The sequence below is a fragment of the Alligator sinensis genome, unplaced genomic scaffold (genome assembly GCF_000455745.1).
Source record: "Alligator sinensis unplaced genomic scaffold, ASM45574v1 scaffold824_1, whole genome shotgun sequence".
NCBI classification, from domain to species: Eukaryota; Metazoa; Chordata; order Crocodylia; family Alligatoridae; genus Alligator; species Alligator sinensis.
In genome coordinates this window covers 1,209,136-1,231,830 of record NW_005842463.1, presented here as the reverse complement: position 1 = coordinate 1,231,830, position 22,695 = coordinate 1,209,136, and the positions used below count along the sequence as shown (strand labels likewise).

General features: G+C 44.7%; 1 long non-coding RNA gene across 1 annotated transcript in view; it reads left to right on the top strand.

The window, feature by feature from the left end:
• Window positions 1-1,316: 1,316 nt before the first annotated feature.
• Window positions 1,317-22,695, top strand: part of LOC112551441 — a 57,784-nt gene continuing 36,405 nt past the window's right edge. Inside the window, exons 1-3 of the long non-coding RNA XR_003095756.1 lie at window positions 1,317-1,703; window positions 4,652-4,772; window positions 6,404-6,586. This is a non-coding gene — a long non-coding RNA (uncharacterized LOC112551441). The remainder of the gene's footprint in view (window positions 1,704-4,651; window positions 4,773-6,403; window positions 6,587-22,695) is intronic.

The window sequence follows — 22,695 nt, the reverse complement described above, 5'->3', positions numbered from 1 at the left end:
GACAGTGTATGCAGAATAGGAGCAAGGAAGTGGAGCTTGTTTCTCTGAAGACACAATATAGGCATACTCATAGAGTACCAGCATCTAACTAGTCTACACTAATGGCTTGGAGATGCATTGTAATTCACCAGCTGTTGCTAATCAATAAAAATGTGACTACCCATGAGGAAGGGCAAGGACAGCACATCACAAAATAGCCTATTTTTATGCATGGGTTGGCTTTAATTTTTCTCTGATTAAGCTTCAGTTTACGTTAGAAAGTGAAACGTAGCTTATTTGATAAAAAATAATGAATTTTAAAAGAGCTTATTGCAGCATATGGATTAAATCTTTGCTGAGAGGAAGAAGAGGTAGGAATTATGAAGTGTGGGGTTTAGTTAGGCACAGGTTTGAGAAGAGCAGTTCTGATGTTCCCATGCAAAATGGAGGCTTTGTGTTGTCCTGAAGCATGTTTACAGACTAGTGTCAGATTCCCCTTTGAGTGGTATAGCATCTCCCTTGTCATCCAACCTCATAGCCACCTGCTCATTGAACATGGTTCAGTCTCCTTCATATGCTATAATACTTGCCTGCTCAAACTACCTTGGTGACCTTTAACAGCTCAGACAATCAGAGTGAGTCAATCTATGAATGGCCTCAGAATTAGAGAAGCACAGGTTGGGATCCAAGCCAATGTCTCTGAGTAAGTGCATATATGCATGGACATATATACACACACACACACACATTCTCTTAACCATTCAGGATGCCAGACATGAAATAGCTAATTCTTTAGCCAGCAGACTATACAACATAGATAAGGCTGAATCTTTAAAATCCCAATGATGTGTTGAGAATGATTGAATTATTGATGCCATTTAAAGACTGCACTGATGCACTGCATGTCCTGTAACCATTTGAAGAGCTGAAACATTCAAAGATGTTGAGGAAGCCCAGAAAGCTAGCATTGCTTTTAAATTTGAAACTCATCAGCAATCACACTTGACTGCCAAGGAAAGAAAAATAGGTTCACAATAACCTAGGCTTTCACTGATTCTGATTCATCTTACTCTTCCCATTTTTTATTTTCTTATGTTTCTTATTTTCTTATGTTTTCATCTGTTTTATTTTACACTAACTGTATTTGTCACATATATAACCCTGAGTGTTTACATGCTGGCAATCACCAGCTTATGAGAGGCAAGAAGGAAGCTTTGGAAGTATTTTTTAATCTTCTGACCCAATACAAGCCTTTCGTGTATTAGATAAAAATGTTATTTTTGAAAATTTCCAATTGAGCCAATCTTTTCCCTCTTTGTATTAAACATTCAGGAAGCCTCAGACCAATGTGATACCTTGTCTAGCTGCTCAGTGCTGTGCACAGTGATCTAAACTTCTTGGAAAATAACATGGAGTTTGCACAAAAAAGGAGGTCACCAATCCAGCTCCAGCTCATAGCTTTCAAAGCCCTCAACAGACCTTATGAACAACTCGGGGCTCAGCGCGTGTAAGTCTGTCACTGCCAAATAAAACATTCAGAGCACTTCAGCACATATAAGCAGCAGCCACACAACAAGCAAGAACTGAGGAGGCAATCAATCACAAGAGAAAAACCTGGCTGGCTGGGCCATGCACAGAGCTTCCTGGATGTTTGTGGGGAGACCAGAGGTTATGTGAAGAGGACAAACAGAATGAAAAATCCTCCCTGGCCTGATTGAGAATGAGTAAGTGACCTTTTACTGGCTTCAGGATCTAATAGATTTGACAAGTTTCCCTCTCAAAGGGGTAAATGATACACTGATAAAAAAAAAATTACAAATGTCTCTTTTAAACATTCTCCCTGTTCCCTCCCCAACCCAAACAAGTGCTTGGAATTTTTTAAAACTTCAGCAATTGCAGAACTGACACAGACAGAGCATGAAGCAAGGTCACTTTTCCTTTCGAAGAACTGACTAATCATCACTGGATCTTCTGTCTTACCATAGCATCTTGCTTCCCAGCTCCTTTATATAGATTAGGCTTCTCCCTATTAATACCAAGACTTGATACTATAATAGTGCTTCAAACTGTCACACGTTAAACTATAAATGTCAACCATTAAACCAGCAGTTCATGCCACCTCAGTCACTCAACTGCCTCCCAACTGCTCCATTGTTTTATACCTTTGGATACCAAAAGGAGATTGCCCTTTTCTCCTTGCGTCTTTGATGGAACAATTCTTCTTCAAGGAACATTAGCAATGTTGAAAGCACTGAATTCTAACAACTGTGAAATTTTGACAATTTGCTTTTCTATCTTACTACTTCATTACTCATATATTTAGGAGGTCTACCAAATTGGCAGTTGACCAATTTTGTGGGCAAATCCCAGAGCCGGCCACCATTTTTTCAGGCTGAGCATAGTGGGTCCCCTCATGCCTCTGATTGGCCAAGGAGCCCTGGTAGTCCCACCCCTCCCTGCAGATTGGCACATGGCCCAAAACTGCAGTTTAATTACCCTGAATAAGCCCAGGGAAGCCATGACTCCATGTGTTATTAAGTGCAGAGGCAGCCTCCATGACTCCTGTTGCAAGCAGCCCTGCTCTGCCCTGCCACCTCCTCCTCCGTGCTCTCTCGTCTCGCCCCCACTCCCTGCCCCCCACCCTTCCCTTCTGCCATCTGTGCTCCAAGACTGCAGGGCTTCCCAGACTTTTCTCAGCCTGGTGGTAAGCTTTTTTTAAAAATTAATTTATTTATTTGCAGCGAGCCCACCAAAATCACAGAGCCCACCATTTTTCATGGAGCCCACCCAAAATCATGGTTTCTGCACAAATCTTGCAATCACAACTTTGGTAGGTCCCTCCTCATATTTATCATCATATCGTTGGGCCTAACAATGTTTATTTCTGTAGACATCCTGGAAAGAGGACTCCTATTGTTCCACTATGGAATTATTTCTTCAAACAATCTTTTGGTGCATCATTGAACCTGGAATCCTTTGATTCTTTCACTTTACATAAATGGTAACATTTTGAAGATTACATACATGGCATAGGCACCTAAGTCATATTAACGGTGCTTTGGTACCTCTGATGGTCTCTATGACTTGGGCACTTCTGAAAATGCTAGCCAAAGTGCCCTAATCTTTTTAATTCACTAGCATTGCCAGAAGTTGCTATGTTATTGTGCAATAAATCACTTTGACTTGCCTTGCAGCTTCCTCTAAAATATCTGGAACTGTCTGCTGTTGGAGAGACAATACAGAAAAACATGGACCTTGAATCTTATCCAATGCAGCCGTTCTTATGTTGCCTCCTCTTTCTATACATAGGCACCCTGGCAAGCCATACTGATTAAATGAAAAGGCATATCCAAATGTCATGGTGGTTTAGTAGAATGTATTATTTCTCTAAAGGTGTGTGCATGTGAAAGACAAGGTTCTTCGGGTAGATCTCATATGTTTTATTTGACCAACTAAATAGTTGGGAAAATTGTTCTTTGCAAGCTTGCGGGCACAAACACCCTTCTTCAGGCATAAGGAGAGTCTGCTGGTGTTTTGTGTGCAGGGTAGAACAGAAGCCAATATGCAAAATGCAGGTCTGTGAAAATGCAAATGCATGGCAGTGAGGATCAGAGGCAATCGGCGACAATAGGTATGAGACAGGTAGGTGGAGTGGAAAGAGGGAATGTTAACCTGGTGATAGAACATAATTCATAGATTCATAGACATTAGGGCTGGAAGGGGCCTCGGAAGATCATCGAGTCGGCCCCCTGCTCCAGGGAGAGGAAGTCAGCAGGAGGAGTTTGTGACCGTTCGACCTGGTCATCCCTTGGGGTGCTCTGGTGAATAGACATTCCCCCAGATCCTGATGAGCACCCCTGATAAACTTATAGGTGGCCACTAGATCACCCCTGAGCCTGCGCTTTTCCAGGCTGAAGAGTCCCATGGCTCTCAGCCTTTCTTCATAAGGTCTGCTTTCCTGACCTCTGATCATGTGCGTGGCTCTCCTCTGCACCCTCTCAAGCTTCTCCACATCCTTTTTGAATTGTGGAGCCCAAAAGTGAACGCAGTACTCCAGCTGTGGCCTCACCAAGGCCAAGTACAACGGGAGAATGACATCCTGGGATTTGCTTGAGAAGCATCTATGGATGCAAGCCAGCGTTTTGCTCACTTTACTAGCTGCAGCATCACATTGAATGCTCATGTTCATCCTGTGGGCAATCATGACCCCCAAGTCCCTTTTGTCTGTAGTGCTAGCCAGTGTAGCACGGCCGAGCCTATAAGCATACTGCAGATTTTTCTTCCCAAGGTGGAGAACCTTGCATTTTTCAGTGTTAAACACCATCAGGTGCTCATCCACCCATTTCCTGATCCTGTCAAGGTCAGCCTGAATCACCCTCCTGTCCTCAGGTGCGGATGCTTTACCCTAGAGTTTGGTGTCATCGGCAAACTTGGCCAGTCTGCTTTTGATACAAATGTCCACATCATTAATGAAGATGTTGAATAGTAGAGGCCCAAGAACAGAGCATTGAGGGACCCCACTGGTCACAGCACACCACAACAATTGACTTTTGTCAACCACCACCCTCTGTCTAAAATGCAGACAGGTTACCTGGGGTTATCAGATGTTAGGCAGGTTATAATGTGCCATAAATCCAATGTCTATATTTAGTCCATGATTTTTTGTATCCAGCAGATTTGTGAAGTGAAATTCATTGGCTCATCTACGAAAGGTGTTTTGTAAACTCCCTTTGACAATTAGAATTGAGAGATCGGAGAAAGAGTGGTTATCTTGTGAGAAATGTGCCGCACAGGTAATTGATCTTTGATAGATTTTTGTTGTGCATTCATTCTGGTACATAGTTGTTTGGTTTCTCCTACATATTTTCCATCAGGGCATTTAGTGCACTGGATGAGATATATTACATTTCTGGAGGTGTAGGTTAAGATCTAGGAATGGTGATGGTTTTGTTGTGGGGTGTAGTTATTGTGGGAGTGGCAGAGATGTGTTGACAGCTTTTACATTTTTTGTCCCAGCATGGTCTGCATATATTTGGTGTAGTTTGGGCTATAGGAAGTTTGCTTCTGGTGATGAGGTATGTAATAGGGGTCAAATTCAGTGGCAAACCTCCAATTGACCTCCTTGGGAACAAGTTGGGGCCTATATTAATTCAAGCCCTGTGAGATATAATCACAACAGGAAGATGACTACAATTTATTTTTTCTCTCATACATAGCTGCTTGAACAGGACCACATTCTTACAAGCATGAGTGTACATGGCTGTTTACTAACTCCATTCAATCAAGTGAAAGCAAAGTTATATATAACCACATAACAATTGCCCTCTTTCTTAAAATTCTAGAAGACATTTCTAAATACTAAACATGGCGTCTAAAGTGCAAATACTAGAGAGAGAGATCAGCATGCTACATATTACTAACCTCTCAGTTATCACAATATGTGCCTTTTATGTTTGAGAACATTAATACTGTGAAGAGAATGTCTACTGTGCAAAATAAAGAAAGTGTTGAATGAAATTGGCTACTTGAGCTCATCAAATAAGAAAGTATGGGATGTATTCCTGCTTCTGTCCCTGGATTCAATTGCATTGTGAGAGTACAGTGCCTACTTGTGCACATGCATATGCATCTTACATTAAATATTCCCTTCTCTGGGCAATTAGAAAATGTCAGTATTCTAAGGGTCAAAACAGTATTTCACTTTTCAGTGCCAAAGACGGTGAAATCTACTTTCCAGTTAATCTATTATAGCATCCCCAAAATTATTAGGAAAAAAAATGCAATTCCTTATCTTCTGTTTTAAAATTCCCTCGTCCAAGACACCAATTGCATTGGTTTCCAGGTTTCCTTTGTTGTGCTAAAGGAGGTTGTATTTATGAGACATCTCCATAACCCACAAAACTCCCAGTTTGGAAAACTTGAAAAGGCATTTAATTTATGAGATTTGGACATCCAGGGTTGGAAAGCACTACAGGTGTGAAATCCAATATTGAAGTCAGTTTCCATGAAATACTGAGTAACTACATATATGTGATAGACTGATCTTAGCAGCTTTCCATACTTGGGATATGGGCTATGTAAATGGAATGGTGCATACAAAAAAAAATGGCCCTTGCACCTCAGGGCATCAGACCTTTTTCTGACATTGAACTCTAGATTTCCAAAACATTTTTTTATAGTTAGGTAATGCAGGAAAACAAGAAGCAATCTGAAGTGAGATGGACAGAAAGATATATACAAACCAGAAAGGATATTGATGTGTGTGTGCATGTGTACACACACACACACCCACACACATATATGCACACACACACTAGTATCCTTTCTGGTTTGTATATATCTGTTAATATACATGTTAACAAAAAAGCAGCAATTCTTAAAGCAAGTAGATACTTAGGAAATATCTTTCTTGTTTTTGCTGTAGTGCTGAACAACAAGGTGGATTATGAAGTCCTAAGTGTTCACATGGAGAAGGCCAAGGAGCTCTAGCCGCTCCTTCAGGAAGAAGAAAAAGAAAACAAACAGAAGTACTGGCGGATCTGTAAGCATCCACCGTCTGGCAGTGGACTTGGCAGCACGTGGATTTTCTTTGGAGGTTATTAATCCTGTAAGTCAAAACTATTAAAATTCCATTTCCTTTTTGAAATCTGGATGGTACAGAAATAGGGTCTTTTGCTCCATCTTTCCCCAGAGGCTCCCTTTTATCCTCTCCCCTTCACTGATTCATATTCTAGTGCACAGTCCAATGGTTGTCACAGTTTCTTGTTTGGCAAGTAGAGCAACAAAACATAAATCTATGCAAAGCTGGTTCCCCTGCCTGAGCTTATATGCTCCCAAACACATGCATGCGATGTCACGTGTATTTAAACAAGTCAGATATTAATCAGAGCTGGGGACTAGAGGAGGCAGTAACAGGAAGAGATCAAAAGCCAAAGTTATTATTTTAATGCTGAGCTCTTTGCTAGTTTTCATTTGTCCCATTACTGCTCTACTGAAAGAAATATCTCAGTGTGTTTCAGTGTCATCACAAGGAATTTTCATTACAGGAAACGCACAGAATAAGGTCAGATGCTTTACCATTCTAGCTTTCAAGCATCTGTGTCAGGTCAGATTTGGATTGGTTTAGCTGAATCCCTCGCATCTGGGCTGTAAATTCTCTGCAGAAGCAACAGCTTCTCCATGACTCCAGTCTCAGGAGTCAGATTTATATATGTATGTATTTATTTAACACTCTAATGGAAATCTTTGTGATTAAAGCAAAAATCTCCTCATGCACTCTAAGGAAAGACATTTGTGGGGATTGGTAAGAAAGAACAATCCTTTCATTTCTGATTATTAGCTTTTCCGTTTTGTGCCCTGCTAAGCCTCCTTCCTTCCATTTGGCTTTGGGTTTTCTCCCTCTAGCCTGTTGATTCATTTTATATTAATGTAACCCAATACCAACTTTTTATAAAACAGCATTAGGAAAACAGCAAAATCTTGGAGAAGTAGCTTATCCTTCATTAATGGGCAGTTAACTCAGGGCAGTTCACACGTGGTAAAGCCCCTGCTCCATTTATCTTATGGTAACTTGTTGATATGCCCCTGTTCTTGGTTCTCTTTCAGTGAAATATGGAGTTAGCTTTTCATGTCATGGGGCTTACCTACACTACATAGCCTCTGATGGCAGATACCTATCAAGTGTAAACTTAGTATATATGCTGATGGAAGCAGCTCTTCTACCACTATCCTGAACACCAAACTCAGCTGACAAAAGCACTCTGCTGTTGACACTGTTTCCACACAAGAGGGGTTCCTGGCAAGACTGTGTCAGCTAGGCAGTGTGTTCTTTTTATACCCCAAGCCAATATAGCTATGCTAGCAAAACTTTGTTGTGTAGACCCAACCTAATTGTCTAAAGGTATAAAATCAAGTACAACTCAAACATAGCTCCAGGAAGGTCAACAAAATTAGTGCAGGGATAATTTTTGGCCCATTAAGCTCAAGTAGGAGAGGAATGTCAGAGCCAGCTAAGGTAGGGCTTCACTGTTTTTAGGAAACAGATGTGATTTCTCTCCACACACCTGTTGCCCAGGTACACCCAGGGGTATACCCTGTCCAAAAGTAGAAGGGCTGGTGTGGTCAGGCAAGAGTGCTGTGAGAGAGGCCTGCCACCAGGGAGCGGTTCTCTCTTTTCTCTATAGAGGCAGGCTGGGACAAAGCACTTGACGATATACAAATGTATTGCTACACAAAAATAAATATGAATAAGAGACATTAAATATTTACAATAGAATTGGTATGTGACACCACATACAATAACCTGCAGTCAACACATTGCACCACTTTGAGGGACTCAAAATCATAGAACAGGTAAATGGGAACTGAGTACAGGTGATCCACAGCGCAGGCAATAATAAACCCCCCTGTACAGATGAACATTAACACTCTGGAACAGGTAAGTCAAGGCATCAACACAGTAAACACATATAAGCATTAACTCACATAAACCCAGGTAAGTTGAGGTAGCAATGCAATAGATGTATACAGGCAACCATACAGGTAAGTTCAGTTAATAGACAGTAAACATATATAGGCAATGACACATGTAAACCAATATAAACCCCCTTAAGGAGAACCCATACCTATATTAACATAAACAGCACAAAGCAAACATCGATCAGCACCCCACAGCATGTTCCCTGGAGTTCCTTCCCTTTAGGGTCCGGGATGTGGACATGTTCCCCCACAATGGAGGCGGGTAGAGCCTGCAGACCCTCCCATCCCAAGGCCACCTCCCCTGTGGGACCCGCTTCCCCAGAAACTCATGCTCCTGCTCTGAAGAAGACAAGGCTTATCGCCTGGTGACCATTCGCAATGTCACCACCAGCTCTCAGCCTGCCCAGCCTCCTGCTGAGGCTTCCTTGATGGCTCTGTGGCCTGCTCTGGGCACCGAGGGCTCTGTTGGCTAACCCAAGCCACACTACCCAGGCTTTGGCTGTCCAGCCTCACGCCAGGGCTTTCTGTCCTGGTTTCCACTCCAGGCTCCGGGGGCTCTTTCCACAATGCCAAGCCGTGTTAGCAGCTTCAGCTGCCTGGCCTCACACTGGGACCACTGGCCCAAGCCACCCCAAGCAGCTCCCAGGGCCTGACTCTGTGCACCGTCCCTGTGCACCATGGGTGGACCAGAGCAGCCTTGTGATGCTCCCAGGGTCTGGGCTCCATGCACCGATCCGTGCACTGCTGGTGCCTCCCACTGCTTAGATCCCCAAGTGGCATCTTCAGGGGCTCTCCACGGCACTGGCTCAGCCTGCTGGGCTACTCTCCCCAGCCCTTCTGGGCCCCGCTCTTCTTGAGTCCCTTGTTGTGTCAGCACACTGGGCTTTTATTTACATAGGAGGCCCTGCCCCAAAGTCTGCCGGACCTGCAAAGCGCAGTCTTTAATCAGGTCCAGGGACTCTTCGCCCTGCCCCTTCAAGCAGGGGAGGGGCAAGCCCCTCCCAGCTGTTACCTGATTGGTGGAAATGTTCCACCAATCTGAAGTGTCCTTCTCCAAGCCTGGCTTGCCAAGCGAAAGTGGCAAACCCACCACACACCAAACCCTCAGCTACCAGTAGCAGAAAAACCAATTTCTAAAAACCAGTCAAACCCAAGCCACTCATGAATTTAGTATGTTTAGGGAATTTTCTGGGGTCTTCAAGACTGCTATCAACATCTCAGCATTTTTAGCCCTATTATGACCATGGTACTTTAGATTGTACAACTTTGAAACATAAGTCCTGCACAGAACGTCCTGTACAAACAAGTCCTAAAGGGAACAGTTCTTGGGACTAGTCTTCCTGATTCATTTAGGGCAATTACACAGCTCTGTAACTGTCTTTTTTCAGCCCTTCCTTATACACAGTTTGAGATTTAGCTAAGGGTAAACAAGTGTCTACACACCTACTTAGCATGCTAAATAGACCCGTGTTCTGGCTGGACATGTCCACTGTGCTATATTTTTGCCCAAGTATGTATATAAGTTGCAAGCAAAGGAAGTTTAGATTAGATATTAGGAAAGACCATCTCACTAGGAGGGCAGTAAAGCACTGGAACAGGCTACCCAGAGAGGCTGTAGAATCTCCATCCTTGGAGGTTTTTAAGAACCAGCTAGTCAAAACCTTGGCTGGGATGATAAAGTTAAAGACAGTCATTCTTTGAGTAGGAGGTTGGACTAGATGACTGCCTGAGTCCTTTCCAACCGTCATTTTCTATGATTCTATGATTCTGTAACACTGGGTAGTCCCAAAATTGTAGCCAGGCAAAAACCCAGCATGATTTTGGCAAAAGAGGAAGACAGCCCCACCATGTTTTAGCTCAATAGAATAGTGATTAGGACACTCACCCAGGGCATGGGAAACCAGGTTCTAGATCCCCCTCACACAAAGTAGGTTTGAACCCACCAGGCCACAAGTTAGATATTAACCACACCACTTCCCAGCTCTCCGCTTGAAACTTACTCTCTGGAGACAGAGAAAGAAAGTATGTCGCTCAGTGAGAAGGGTGCTCCTCATAGGCAAGTGGTGCCGCCTTAGTTGGGGGGGCACATGCCCCCCTTACAACCAGTCCCGCCAACTGGGGGGGTCCCTCCATAGCTGATCCCGCCAACTGGGGGACAGGGGGATGGGTCCCCCAGGCAATCTTGTGGGCTGCTTCAGCTGCTTCTGGGAGCAAGCGCTAGCCGATCCCAGAAGCAGCCGCAGCCACTCCCAGAAGTGACTGCAGTGATTGGCTGGTGCTTGCACCAGCTCTCCCACATGCTCCCCCTGCCCATTGCCTAAGCTGTGAGTGCAGCCAGTCAGGGGGTGCATGTGCAACCCCGTGCACCCCCTACATGTCACCACTGGTGCTGCTCCACATGGGAGCAGGGCTTGGGTCCTGGCCTGAGCCCTTGTCACTGCTGGAGTAGAAACTTTCCTGTCCTCCATCTATATTCCAAGGATAATAAATGCAACATGAAGTGGGCCAACTTCATGTGGCGGGCCGAAAAGGTTCATGGTCTGCTGGCTAGCACATTGTGCTTAAAAGCAGAAATGTAGATTCAACCATGCTTGGGATGAAGGGGGAACATAAAATATTGTTCTTCTGTTTCCTGGGTGAATACCCTAACCTTTGGGATAAAACACAGGAAAGTCCTTCTCCTCACCACTTCCAACAGATATGCCTATAAGACCAAATGGCAAAAGAGAATCTGAAACTGTGTATAAGTGCCAAAAATGGAAATTATGTGGCTGGGTAAATGCCAGGTAGGCATGCAAAGTGAAATGGGATTCCAGCCTTAGAGTAACATATTGATCTGTATATCTCTCTCAGTTCTCATGTTGGCACCCATCCCCACAGTACCCTGTTGAGCAAAACTGAACTATAGCCAATAACATCAAGCATGCCAGGATTTCATTCTGACAAGTTTTCAAGATTAAAATAAATATTTTAAAAAGCAGTCTTCTTTTCCTCTTTTGCATGCAAGAAACATGATTGTGGATTTTGTTGGTGCTGTTCTCATCTATGTTTATTTTTTTCCTAATAAAGCACATGTTAGATACTGCTAGTGGTAATATTGAAAGAAAATAAAGAGGAAAAAACCCACTTATGTGAATTGATCTGCACACTAAACTAGTTTTCTGAAGTTTCTGGTTTAAAGGAAACAATGTAAAATGTGCCATTATATCTATGAAAAGGAGATTTCTTAAAAAAATATTTATCAGTTAATGCTTAATAATACTGGTCCATATTAAGAGCAAAAGATCTTGCAAACCTCTTTTTTGCCCCTCTTTCCTAAAAGAATACAACTTTTAAATCTCAGGAGCACTAAAAAGCAGGGGATATTTTTAAAATGTTTAGAATTACTGGTACCTTTATCTAAAAACACTAAAGGAAAACTTTGTTTTCAAAAATATTTTACTTCCAGGTCAATAGATGCATTCATAAATAAAACAAATATGTAACCATCAAGAGAGAGAACTCTGACTATTTTATCTTGCTACGTAGCTCTACTGTAGTTCTTATATGAGTATGATATCTAAATCTCAGCCTCATGTTGCAAAAGGCTCAAATTTAAAAGATACCAGAATAAATAAGTAACAGCGATAACAAGTATCACTATGCCAATCTACTCTCAAAATAATCTTTATTGGAAAATAACTCATTATTATATTATTTAGTTCTATACCACTAGCTATTGTAGTATTGAGGCAAAGAATTAAGTATTTCTTATCTTGTAAGTTTCCTATTAAGAGGTTCCTTTTCATTAACAAATAACAGTGACATATTATGCTATTACTTTCTCTTATTCATTGGCTATATTGAACTATTCTCAAATACCAAATTCCAAAATCCAATTCCTTTTGGGTCAGGTAAGCAGTGCTCATGCAGCTAACTTTAACCACAAAAACGGCATTTTGAGCCACTTGTGTGGATTTAGTTCTTAGTCTCATAGGAGCATTGAATCCTAGAAAATTAGGGTTGGAAGGGACCTCAGGAAGTCATGTAGTCCAACCCCCTGCTCAGAGCAGGACCATCCCCAACTAGACCATCTCCAACTAGAGCACCACCTCCCTTGGAAGCCCATTCCAGATTCTGGCAACCCTTACTGTGAAGAAGTTCTTTGTAAAGTCCAACCTAAATCTGCTCTCCATCACCTTGTGGCCACTGTTCCTAGTTACTCCAGGGGGTGTCCTACTAAATATAGCATTTCCTATTCCCTGCTGCCATTCCCTGATGAATTTATAGGCAGCCACAAGATCACCTTTCAGCCTTCTCTTGTGAAGGCTGAAGCGATCTAGTCCCTCAGTCTCTCCTTGGTCTGTTCCTGCAGTCTGAGAAAGGTTTCTTTCAAGTGCATCTGGTTCTCTTGGACTTCTTTCCCCCTCAGACTGGCCTCCCAGGTAACCCTGCCCATCAGTTCCCTAAGTGACTTGAAGTCTGCTTTTCTGAAGTCCAGGATCCTTACCCTGCTGCTTTCCTTCCTTTCCTCAGGATGCTGAACAAAATCATCTCATGGTCTCTGCTGCCCAAGTTGCCATCCACTCTCCCCCTGTGCAACTTGTCATTCCTTTCTAAGCATGCTTAGAAACATCCAGTTTTGCTCTGTTGTGCTTTCATTCCATCTGGAAAGGCACAGAACTACAAGTACATGACTAAAATATTAGTTACATAAAAATCACAGCTAGCAGCTGCTTGACAGCAGAACAGGTCTCTCACACACCTTTGTAGCTCAGTTGCCTTGTAGTTAGTACGCTTGCCAGCAAATGGAGCAAAAGCCCTCCCTTTGCTTTCTATCCATTTTATTCAGTGACTATTACGCATAAAATGCAATATTTGATGGGGGTAGAGGGCAGGCAGAACAACCCAGGGCCCCCTCACTCTCAAAGAAGTGCCTGTCTTACTAGGGCACAAGGCAATGTTACCTGTAGCCCCATATTTATATGGCCCAATGGGCCACCTTTCAGAGGAGGGTTAGTGACCGCCAAGCAAAAGATGTGGCTTTGCTGGGAAGTGACAGACATGGCTTCACATCTCTCCTGGCTAAGCAGAGCCTAAAACCTGGGTCTCCCACCCACTGAGAAAGTGCCTTAATGACCAAGCTATTGGACTAAAAGGCAGGAGGGCTCTCCTTCATCAAAGAGTTGCTAGTCATCATTTTTTGTGACTAATGTTTTGGTGATTTACACAGTTACACACCTTCAGGGGCAGAATATCGGTCTTACAGAGAGTCAGTGCCTGAAGTATGTCCTGCACATGCTCAAAAGGGTAAGGAGAGCAGCACAAGGGTGAGGAGGATCTAAAATCCATGTAAGTAGCCTCATAGGCAATGTAGGCAGCTACAGTTAGCCATGTAAGTGCTGCCTACCTGCTTAAAGGAGAATTGCCTTTGGGCCCAGATGTTTTACAAGTACATAGCAATATATTACAAGAATGTAGGGTGGAAAGTGAAGAAGAATACCATATCCAATTGAAATGGCATGAGAATGCTGTGGACAGAATGTAATTACTTGCTCTGGAATTTGGCTGGGACAATGAAGCTAACACTTCTAGTACTTTGAAAAGTACATCCATAAATATGACAAACTTAATGCCTTCAAAACTCCTTTACTATGAGATGGCTACATTGTTTTAATTAAGGCTAGGCAAGTTAGTACCAATAAAGTCAGAACTTACATGAATGTGTCTCAGTCTAAACTCAAGCCAAATTGGAACCACAGATTTTTTGAGACTCAGAAGAGTTTGGCTAGCTTTTAGTATGCAGAAAGAGTCATCGAAGAATGAAAGGAAAGAAACACTTTCAGGATTTTTTTTTTATATCCATGCACACAAGCAGGAGAGGATCTAAGAGGGGTGCAGTGTGATAGTCATACCCACCCTTGCACTGCTGGAGCTAGGTCACTGGAAGGCATACTAGGACTCCAGTTCTCCACCAGCCTGAGATAAGACCTTTGTGAGGCTTGAGGAGAGAGGAGATTATTCACAAATGGAGCCCTCTGACTGGCAAGGAATGCCCATAGGGGACACACAGGAAGAAGGCATAGGAAGGAAGAACAGAGTAAGGCAACTTACCAGGGGGTGACTAGGGCACCAGCCCTGGGCACCAACTTAGTAGGAGTGTCAGAAGGATTCCCTCACCCCTGCAAAGTCTGTGCCCTGGCAGCAGAAGCAGCCCCACAGTTTTGTTGTTGCAACAGCAGCCAGATGCGCGCACACTGTGCTGCTGCTGTTGAAGTAACAGCCAGAGTGTACAAACCAAGCCATGGTAGCAGCAGTGACCAGGGCTTGTTTCTGAATCCCCAGAGTAGTTAAGACTACAGCATGCAGCTCTGGCTCCCCTTCCCACACTCACCGCCTCTCAAGGGTGCCCAGGATAAAAAGCCTGCTTGTTATGCTTCTATGTACTTGCTGCCATTTCTGCCCCAAATGACCAGAGCTAAGCTCAGACAGTCAAAAAGCCCAAGGCTGAATTGATTCCATCTTTGTAGGTTAGTCTAAACTGCATAGATTAGACTGAGAAACAACTGGACACACATTTACCTTTGATTCAGGAAATGCAGTCACATGCCTGCAATGGCTCAGGCCAGAAGCCCAGGGGTGCTAGAGCACAGCTCTCTGGCATTTCCTCTTCCTGCTGCCCCCAAGGTCTCTGAGATTTGCAGTCCAGCATCACAACAGCAGGACTCTGTAAGGTTGTCATCACTTCCTCTTCCTGCATCCAGGTGCCTCTGGGATTTGTAGCCCACAGTCGCAGCCAGCAGTAACTTTCAGTAAGTTTAGCAGGGCAGGGCAGGGCAGCTCTGTACTTGAGGAAAGGGGGTTTAACCCCAGCCAAGGTTTGCCTGGGAGAGGTAGTTCCTGACTCTCTCCCCCTACCCCAACCCTTCTCTGCTAGAGCAGACAGCCCAGCCCAGCCCAGCCCAAGGCTGGAAAGCATTCTAGGGGACTCTGATTTAACTTGAATCAGCAAGGGGTCTGGGACAGAACTTCCATAAACCAGTTTGACCCAAATCAGTTAAGTCTGATACTACATTCAACCAGGTTTATCTTAAACTAGTTTCAGCCATTTTGAAACTGGTTTATGTGCACTGAGCTTCTGTTCTGTTACCGGTTTAAATCAATTTCTGATTACTTAAACCAGTATACGTAACTTCTGTCCCTAGCCCAAGAGAGTAAGAGGAGCCTCAGAGCTGCTCCTTCCCCACTCCAGCCAGGGGCTCTGGAGCAGCTGCACAGGATACCAGGCTATGCCAGGAACAGCAGACAGTTCCCTATGCCTCCCCCGCCCCTAGTTGGTGGGAGACATGGGTGAGGGCTGGGTGGGGAGCAGGCACATTGTTACCACCATCGTCTGCTGAGCTCAGTATCCAGCACAGCTGCTCCCTACAACTGCATCCACTCAGGTGGCAGAGGACACCCAGGGAGCAGAGGTGGGAAAGAAGGACCTGCCTGCCACCCTGCCTGTTCCAGTGCCAGGGGAGCCTCAGGGCTACTCCTGCCCTGCTGCAGCAGGTGCTGCAGGGAGCAGCCACATGGATACCAGGCTTGACAGCAGTGGGCAGTCCTTCTTTTCTGTCCCCTGCTGCCTGCCTGGCCTCCCCTTTTCCCAGTATCTCCCACCAGCCTGGGGGCTTCAGCAGAACCTCACCCTCATCCATCCCATGGTGTGAGGGGTGGTAGGTGACATCTGCTATACCCTCCTTTTCTTAATCCTGGACTTACCTAATCATACATGTATTTCAATGTTAATATATTTCCACGAATCTCAGGTTTCACCCAAAACCAATGGCAGAAAGTACCTGAAATATTTCTTTTCCAAGAAAGACTAGAGACTTCATAAGAAAGCCTTTTCTTATAGAACTTTGAGATCTGTGATTTGGATAAGTATTATACCAATGAATGGCTTTTTCCCTTGTCATTTCTAATGTAGTATTGTAAAATTATTTGCATAGGGTTATGCTAAGTCAGTGTTCTGGAACTCACTGAATCATAACATTACATTTAACAATAGATGCTAATATTTATAAGACCAGCTCTGGGATGTGCTTAGCAATACATACAATATACCGGGAGTTGTTACCTTCCATTGTAGAGGCCAACAATGGAACCAGGTTCAAAAGAGGAGTAGACAAACTCATGCGGGATAGGTCTATCAGATGGGTGCAAGCTCCAAATTAGGAGTACCTATGCTTCTAAATGCTGGAAGCTGTAAGAGAAGAGGGGCAGGAGGCAAATTAGGTTTAATAGGGTACTCTGCAAAAATACATTTCCCCCTAGCATCCTTTTTGCACCATTGTGACTACTTGGCTAAATGGACCTGTGGCATCTCTTATGTTCATTGGCTTTAATAGGAGTTGAAGGCTATGAGCACCCTGCAGGATTGCTGTTTGTGATCACACCTACCCATGCAATGAATGTGATGCAGTACCTCACGATAGTTTATTGTTCCCAGGGGCTGCATTTACATGTACTCCTGGGACGTCAGCACGTTGAGCCAGGCCAAAGCAGCTCCAGCTGACAAGGGGTCAGGGGGTCAACCTGCCAGGCCAGGGCTGCTTCAACCTGGTTCATTGTGCTATGGAGGGGCTGGCTGGGGCACAAGGGTGCTTCAGTACAGGGCTAGTCAGCAGGCAATTCCCACACTGAAGCATTCTTGTGCCCCAGTCAGCCCCTACACATGCATTGCTATACACTAAAGAACTCCGCTATAGGATAGTATTTGTATTCACAAGTACTAACCTATGTCAGAGTTAATTAGGTTACTGTGGGTTTACAGGGCCACACATGTAGACAGAGACTTTACTGCAGAGCTAATTAGGCAGTTCCTCGTTAAACATCTCATGTAGATGTGCCCAGTGACAAGCAATTTACAAATGATGGGGTAGCTCAGGAGGGTTCATATAAGGTTCATATGAAAACGTTAAAAGACTCATACAAAAATATTGTAGGAACAGGTTTTCTTGTGAGATTTTGTGTCTTCCAGTTTTATGCCACCCCCAGTTGACTCACTTCTAAAAGTGTACCTGGTCATTCAGTCTTGGGAGTCCAAAGTGGCCAGATATGATATGAGACTTCACTGCCTGTGTGCTGTTGGTCACAAAAATTGGCATTCCTTAATCATACTAGCCCAAAGGGCCACTAGATTCAACAAAGCTTTTGACCTTTGGATTTCTATTTCATAGAAACATTGAGAAAGCAGCTGGAAGAGACCTCCAGAGGTCATCTAGTCCAACCCCTTGTTTAAGCCAGGATCATCCCTATCCAAACCATCCTATACAATCTGTAAACTAAACTCTACATAAGGCTACTGTCAACCCTGAGACAACACCCAAATCTGCCACCAGTAAAACAAGGGAAAGATGGCAGCCAACGTCCTGCTTCTATAGAAGGTTGTCAACATATGCTTCAGAGATCCTGGGTAGAGGCCCATGCCCTCCTCTACAGAGGAAGACAAAAATCCCTGTACAGTCTGTACCAATCTAACCATGATGTAAAATTCCTTCCTGATCCCAGATCCCAGATATGGCAATTGGCCTGACCCTGAGTGGAGTGACAAGACTCTCCAGCCGGGAAGCTCTGGCTTTGGTCCCAGCACACTTTAGATTTTAAACTAGTCGAAATCTAAAGCCTCAGCTGTAGCCAACACTCAGTGCCTCTGAGGGGGGCTTAAAAAACCACCCTGACACACGTAGTAGAAAGGTGGAGGGGGGAGTGGGGCAACCAGCAAAACCTAGAAGCATGGGAAATACCCTTAGCAGAACCTAGGCATACCTATGCCTAGATCTTCCCCAAACAGTGGCTGTCCAACCTCTTCTAGAACACCTCCAGTGATAGAGAATCCACAACATTCCTGGGCAGTCTATTCCATTGCCTCCTATTCAAACAGTGAAGAAGTTTTTCTGCATATCCAATCTAAACTTACTTAGTTGCCTCTTCAAGCCATTGGTCCCCATCCTCCTCTCTGCAGCAGGAGAAAAAGGTGTTTTCACTCTTCTTTATGCCAGCCCTTCAGGTATTTGAAGACTGATATCATGTATCTTCATAAGCAACTTTTCTGCAAGCTGAACATAACTAGCTCCTTTAGCATTTACTTATATGACTTGTTTTTGAAGCCCTGTATTATCTTTGTTACCTACCTCTGGACCCTCTCTAGCTTCTCCATGTCCTTTTTAAAATGTGTAGCCCAGACTGCACACAATACTCCAGATGAGGCCAAACCAAGTAGAGTGGTACTATCACCTCCCATATCGCATACCTAATTCTTGTATTGATGCATACCAAACCACATTCATCTTCTCTACAGCTGCATCACACTGTAGAGTCATGCTGAGCCTGTGATATATCAAGACTCCCAAGTCCATTTCCATAGTGATGCTAACCAACCAGATGTCACCCATTTTATATTTGTATTTTTTATTATTCTTCCTGGTGTGCAGCACCTTGCATTTGTCCACACTGAACTTCATCCTGTTAGCTCTAGCCCAGCTTTCCAACCTGTTGAGATCCTTCTGAATTGCACTCCCATTCTTCAGCATGTTCACAATCCTGCCCAGTTTTCTGTTGCCTGCAAACGTGCTCAGTAAGCTTTCTATGCCAGCATCCAAATCATTAATAAAAAGATTGAAAAGCACTGGGCCCAGGACAGACCCCTGTAGGACTCCAGTCTAAACCTTGTGCCATTCTGATATAGACCCATTAATAATTATACGTTGCTTGTGGCTATTGTGCCAGTTACCTATACACCATATATAGTGTTCCAGATTTTCAGTTTTTACTGATTTTCACCAATAAATTCCCTGATTTTTTTTTATTGATGTTATTCGGTTTTTACTGATTTACACCGGTTTTTACTGATTTACACCCATTTTTCAGTTCACTCAATTTTACCGGGTACAGTAAAATCCTTGCTAACTGACACAAGTGGGGAATGCCTGGGGGTGCCGTTAAGCTAAAAGTGCTGAGGCACAGGTTTCTGGCTGGATTGGGGTGGGGGGTGCGGCACGGCCACCGCATGTGAAGGAGGGTGCGGTGGGTGCACAGGGGCCAGAGGAAGCGGGCCGGAGCCGCTGCCTAGGTGGGGGTGCAGGGTCCCAGCTCTGACCCTTTGTGGGGTGGGAGGGACCACGGGAATCACTCCTAGGACAAGTGGGTCCAGCTGCACCCCAGTAGTTCTGGCTGTGGTCCTGCCCCAGGTGCTGGGAACTGCAAGCCCCACCAGGGGGCTGGTAGGAGAGCCAGGCCCCACCCTCTGTGGCCAGCGCTGCACCCAACTGCTCCACATGGGCCTGCTGCCTGGGGGTTCAAGCTCCCGGCTCTGACTCTGGGTGGAGTGGGAAGTGCCGATGCTGGTGCCATGCCATGGCGCAGGCAGGTGGTGTCGGCTGCTCCTGGGGCTGCTACAGCAGAGGCAGGAGTGAGTGGGGATGACCAGAGCCCCTCGGCATTTGGAGCATAGCACTGCCCAGCAGCTGCAGGCAGCTGGCATTGGCCACTCCCAGGACTGCTGCAGCAGGGGCTGGGGTGAGTGGGGACAAGCTGCACCATGCCCCATGCCCCCGGGGCTTCACTTGTTCCCACTCACCCCAGCCCCTGCTGTAGCGTCCCCAGGAACAGCTGATGCCAGCTGCCTGCAGCACAGCATGGTGCAGCCCAGGGGCTGGAGTGAGTAGGGACAAGCAGAGCCCTGCGGGGTTTCAGGCACGGCGCAGCCCATCAGCTGCTCCTGGGGCCACTGCAGCAGGATCTGGAGTGAGCGGGGACAAGCTGCGCTATGCACCATGCCTCCTGGGGCTCCACTTGTTCCCACTCACTCCAACCTCTGCTGCAGTGGCCCCGTGAACAGCCGATGCCAGCTTCAGAGGGAACTTTAAGTGGGTGCGGGTCACGGTGGGGCACAGCTCTTGCTGCTATGTGCACCCCAGAAGGGCTGCGGGCTGGGGGGTTGTGCCAGATGATCATCCCAAGTGCAGATCCAGGAGCATGCACCCCCCAGGAAGAGCCCAGCACAGCCCCCAGCCCTCCCAGGGTGCGCATAGCAGCAAGAGCCACACCTCCCATCCTGCGCCCCGCACCCACTGACAGTTCCCTCCGCTTTGCTCCCTGCTGCAGCCCCAGGAGCAACCAATGAGCTGCACCCCGCCCCTTCCCTAGTCCCAGCCTTACTCCTTCCCTCCCTCACCACCGCAAGAGTGTATTATTTTCCCCTATTTAAACCAATTATCTTTTCTTTTCTTTTCTTTTCCTCCTTTCATCCCGATTTCAACCTGGTTTTTATGTTTGGAAGATAAACCCTGAAAAATTCCCGGATTTTTTTAAAATAAAAACTGAAAATGTGGAACACTAACCTTATAGTAGTTTTGTCCAGCCCACATTTCTCCAATTTGTTTATGTGAAGGCCATGTGGGACCTTGTCAAAAGCCTTGCTCAAGTCCAGATATACTATATCCACAGCATTCCCTTCATCCACTAAAGTACTTACTTTGTCAAAGAAGGACAGCAAGTTTGTTTAACATGATTTGTTTTTCAAAAATCCATGCTGCTGTTTGCTATCAGCCTTTCTTCTAGCAGATGCTTGCAAATGGCTTTCCTTAGGATATGCTCCAGTAACTTCCCAGGTATTGAGATGATACTAACCAGCCTGTAGTTTTCTATGTCCTCCTTTTTGCCTTTTTTAAAGAAGAGCACTACCTTGGGCCTCTTCCAGTCCTCTGGTACCTGGCCTATTTCCCACGACTTCATGAAGACCATTGTCAAGAGTGACAAGATCGCCTTGCAAGTTCCTTCACTACACTAGGATGAAGTTCATCTGGCTCGTTGGAATGAATTCATTCAGGTCCATCAAAAGCTCTATGACCATCTCTTTTGTTATCTCATTTCATTGGGCCCCCTTCCTTATCCAACCAATCGTTATTAGCTGTCTGGCTATAGCTTAATTTTTTTTGGAAGACCACGTACCTTTCACACAAAATTAATAGTAATAGCAAAAGCCAGATCTAATAAGGGATCTACAGTGCTGAATATTACAGTACACAATTTCTATGTGACTGGCCCCTGAAATGAGATACATACCCCTGGATTAGGTATGTGATACATTATATGCCACAAGAAATTACATGCTGAGCAGAAACCAATGCTGAGGACAGTGGTCTTAAATCCCATCAGTACTGGAGGACTGACTTGCCTTGCAAAACACTGCCAGACAGTATCTTCTTCCATTCAAGATCTATAGCCTGGAACCCTCTTCTGAAGGTTGAGGCCTAGGCATTTCTTTTTCAAAAATACAGAAAGGGCCTCATATGGCCAGAGGAGGACATGATGGTATCAACCTCCATTATTCAATAGCTTGACAACTGAAGCAGTCACTCAGGAAATGGGAGATCTATTCAATTCCCTTCTCCAGTTTGTAATAGAAACCCTTTTTTCCCATATCCCAGGAGTATGCCCTTAACTACCATACTAGAGGCTATTCTGGGGTGGGGGCACTCTCTGCCTATCCTGACAAAGTCATTCCACCTAAAAATTCACTAGGCCACAGAGAGAGTAAGCACCATCATGAGTCTGCAGCCTCGTGGGGAAAGTGGGGAGTCTCCAAGTCTTGCATCAGGAACTGGATGAAAAACATAAACAGATTAAGTCCTCTTTTTTTTTGGATTTGAGCCAAGGTTCCTAAAAACACTGCCAGAGCATCCTTTCTTCTGGTACTTACTGAGTCTTGGCCTTTTAACTTCTAACATTTTGTAGGTACCCAGGACAACATTTAGCCACTATGTCAATGTTGAAAAAGTCTGGCTTGAGTTTTGAACAAAGCTTTGATGGAAGCCGGGTGCTTTATTTGTCTGCCCATCCCTAACTTGTGGAATATAAATGGGGTGGAGTCCTCCATGTGCTCCCACAATACAAATAATACTGAATCAACAAGTCAAAGTCATCAATTCTATTTGTCAATCCCAATGTTGTTGTTAGTACTCTAAGGAACAGTTCCAGTTACAGCTTCTTCTTTTACACCAAAATGAACCTGCCTATTCTAGTCTAGACGAATTATGAGTGTGCTGCCTCAAGACAACAGAATACACTCCTGGGCAAAATCTTAACTCTAGCATAAACCAAATGCAGGTCCCATGACTTTGTGACAGCCCTTAAGACAACTAACCCTCAGTCCTGAGCCACACTGTAGTACAAATATAGTCATCAACAACTACACTCTATGTGGAATACTCT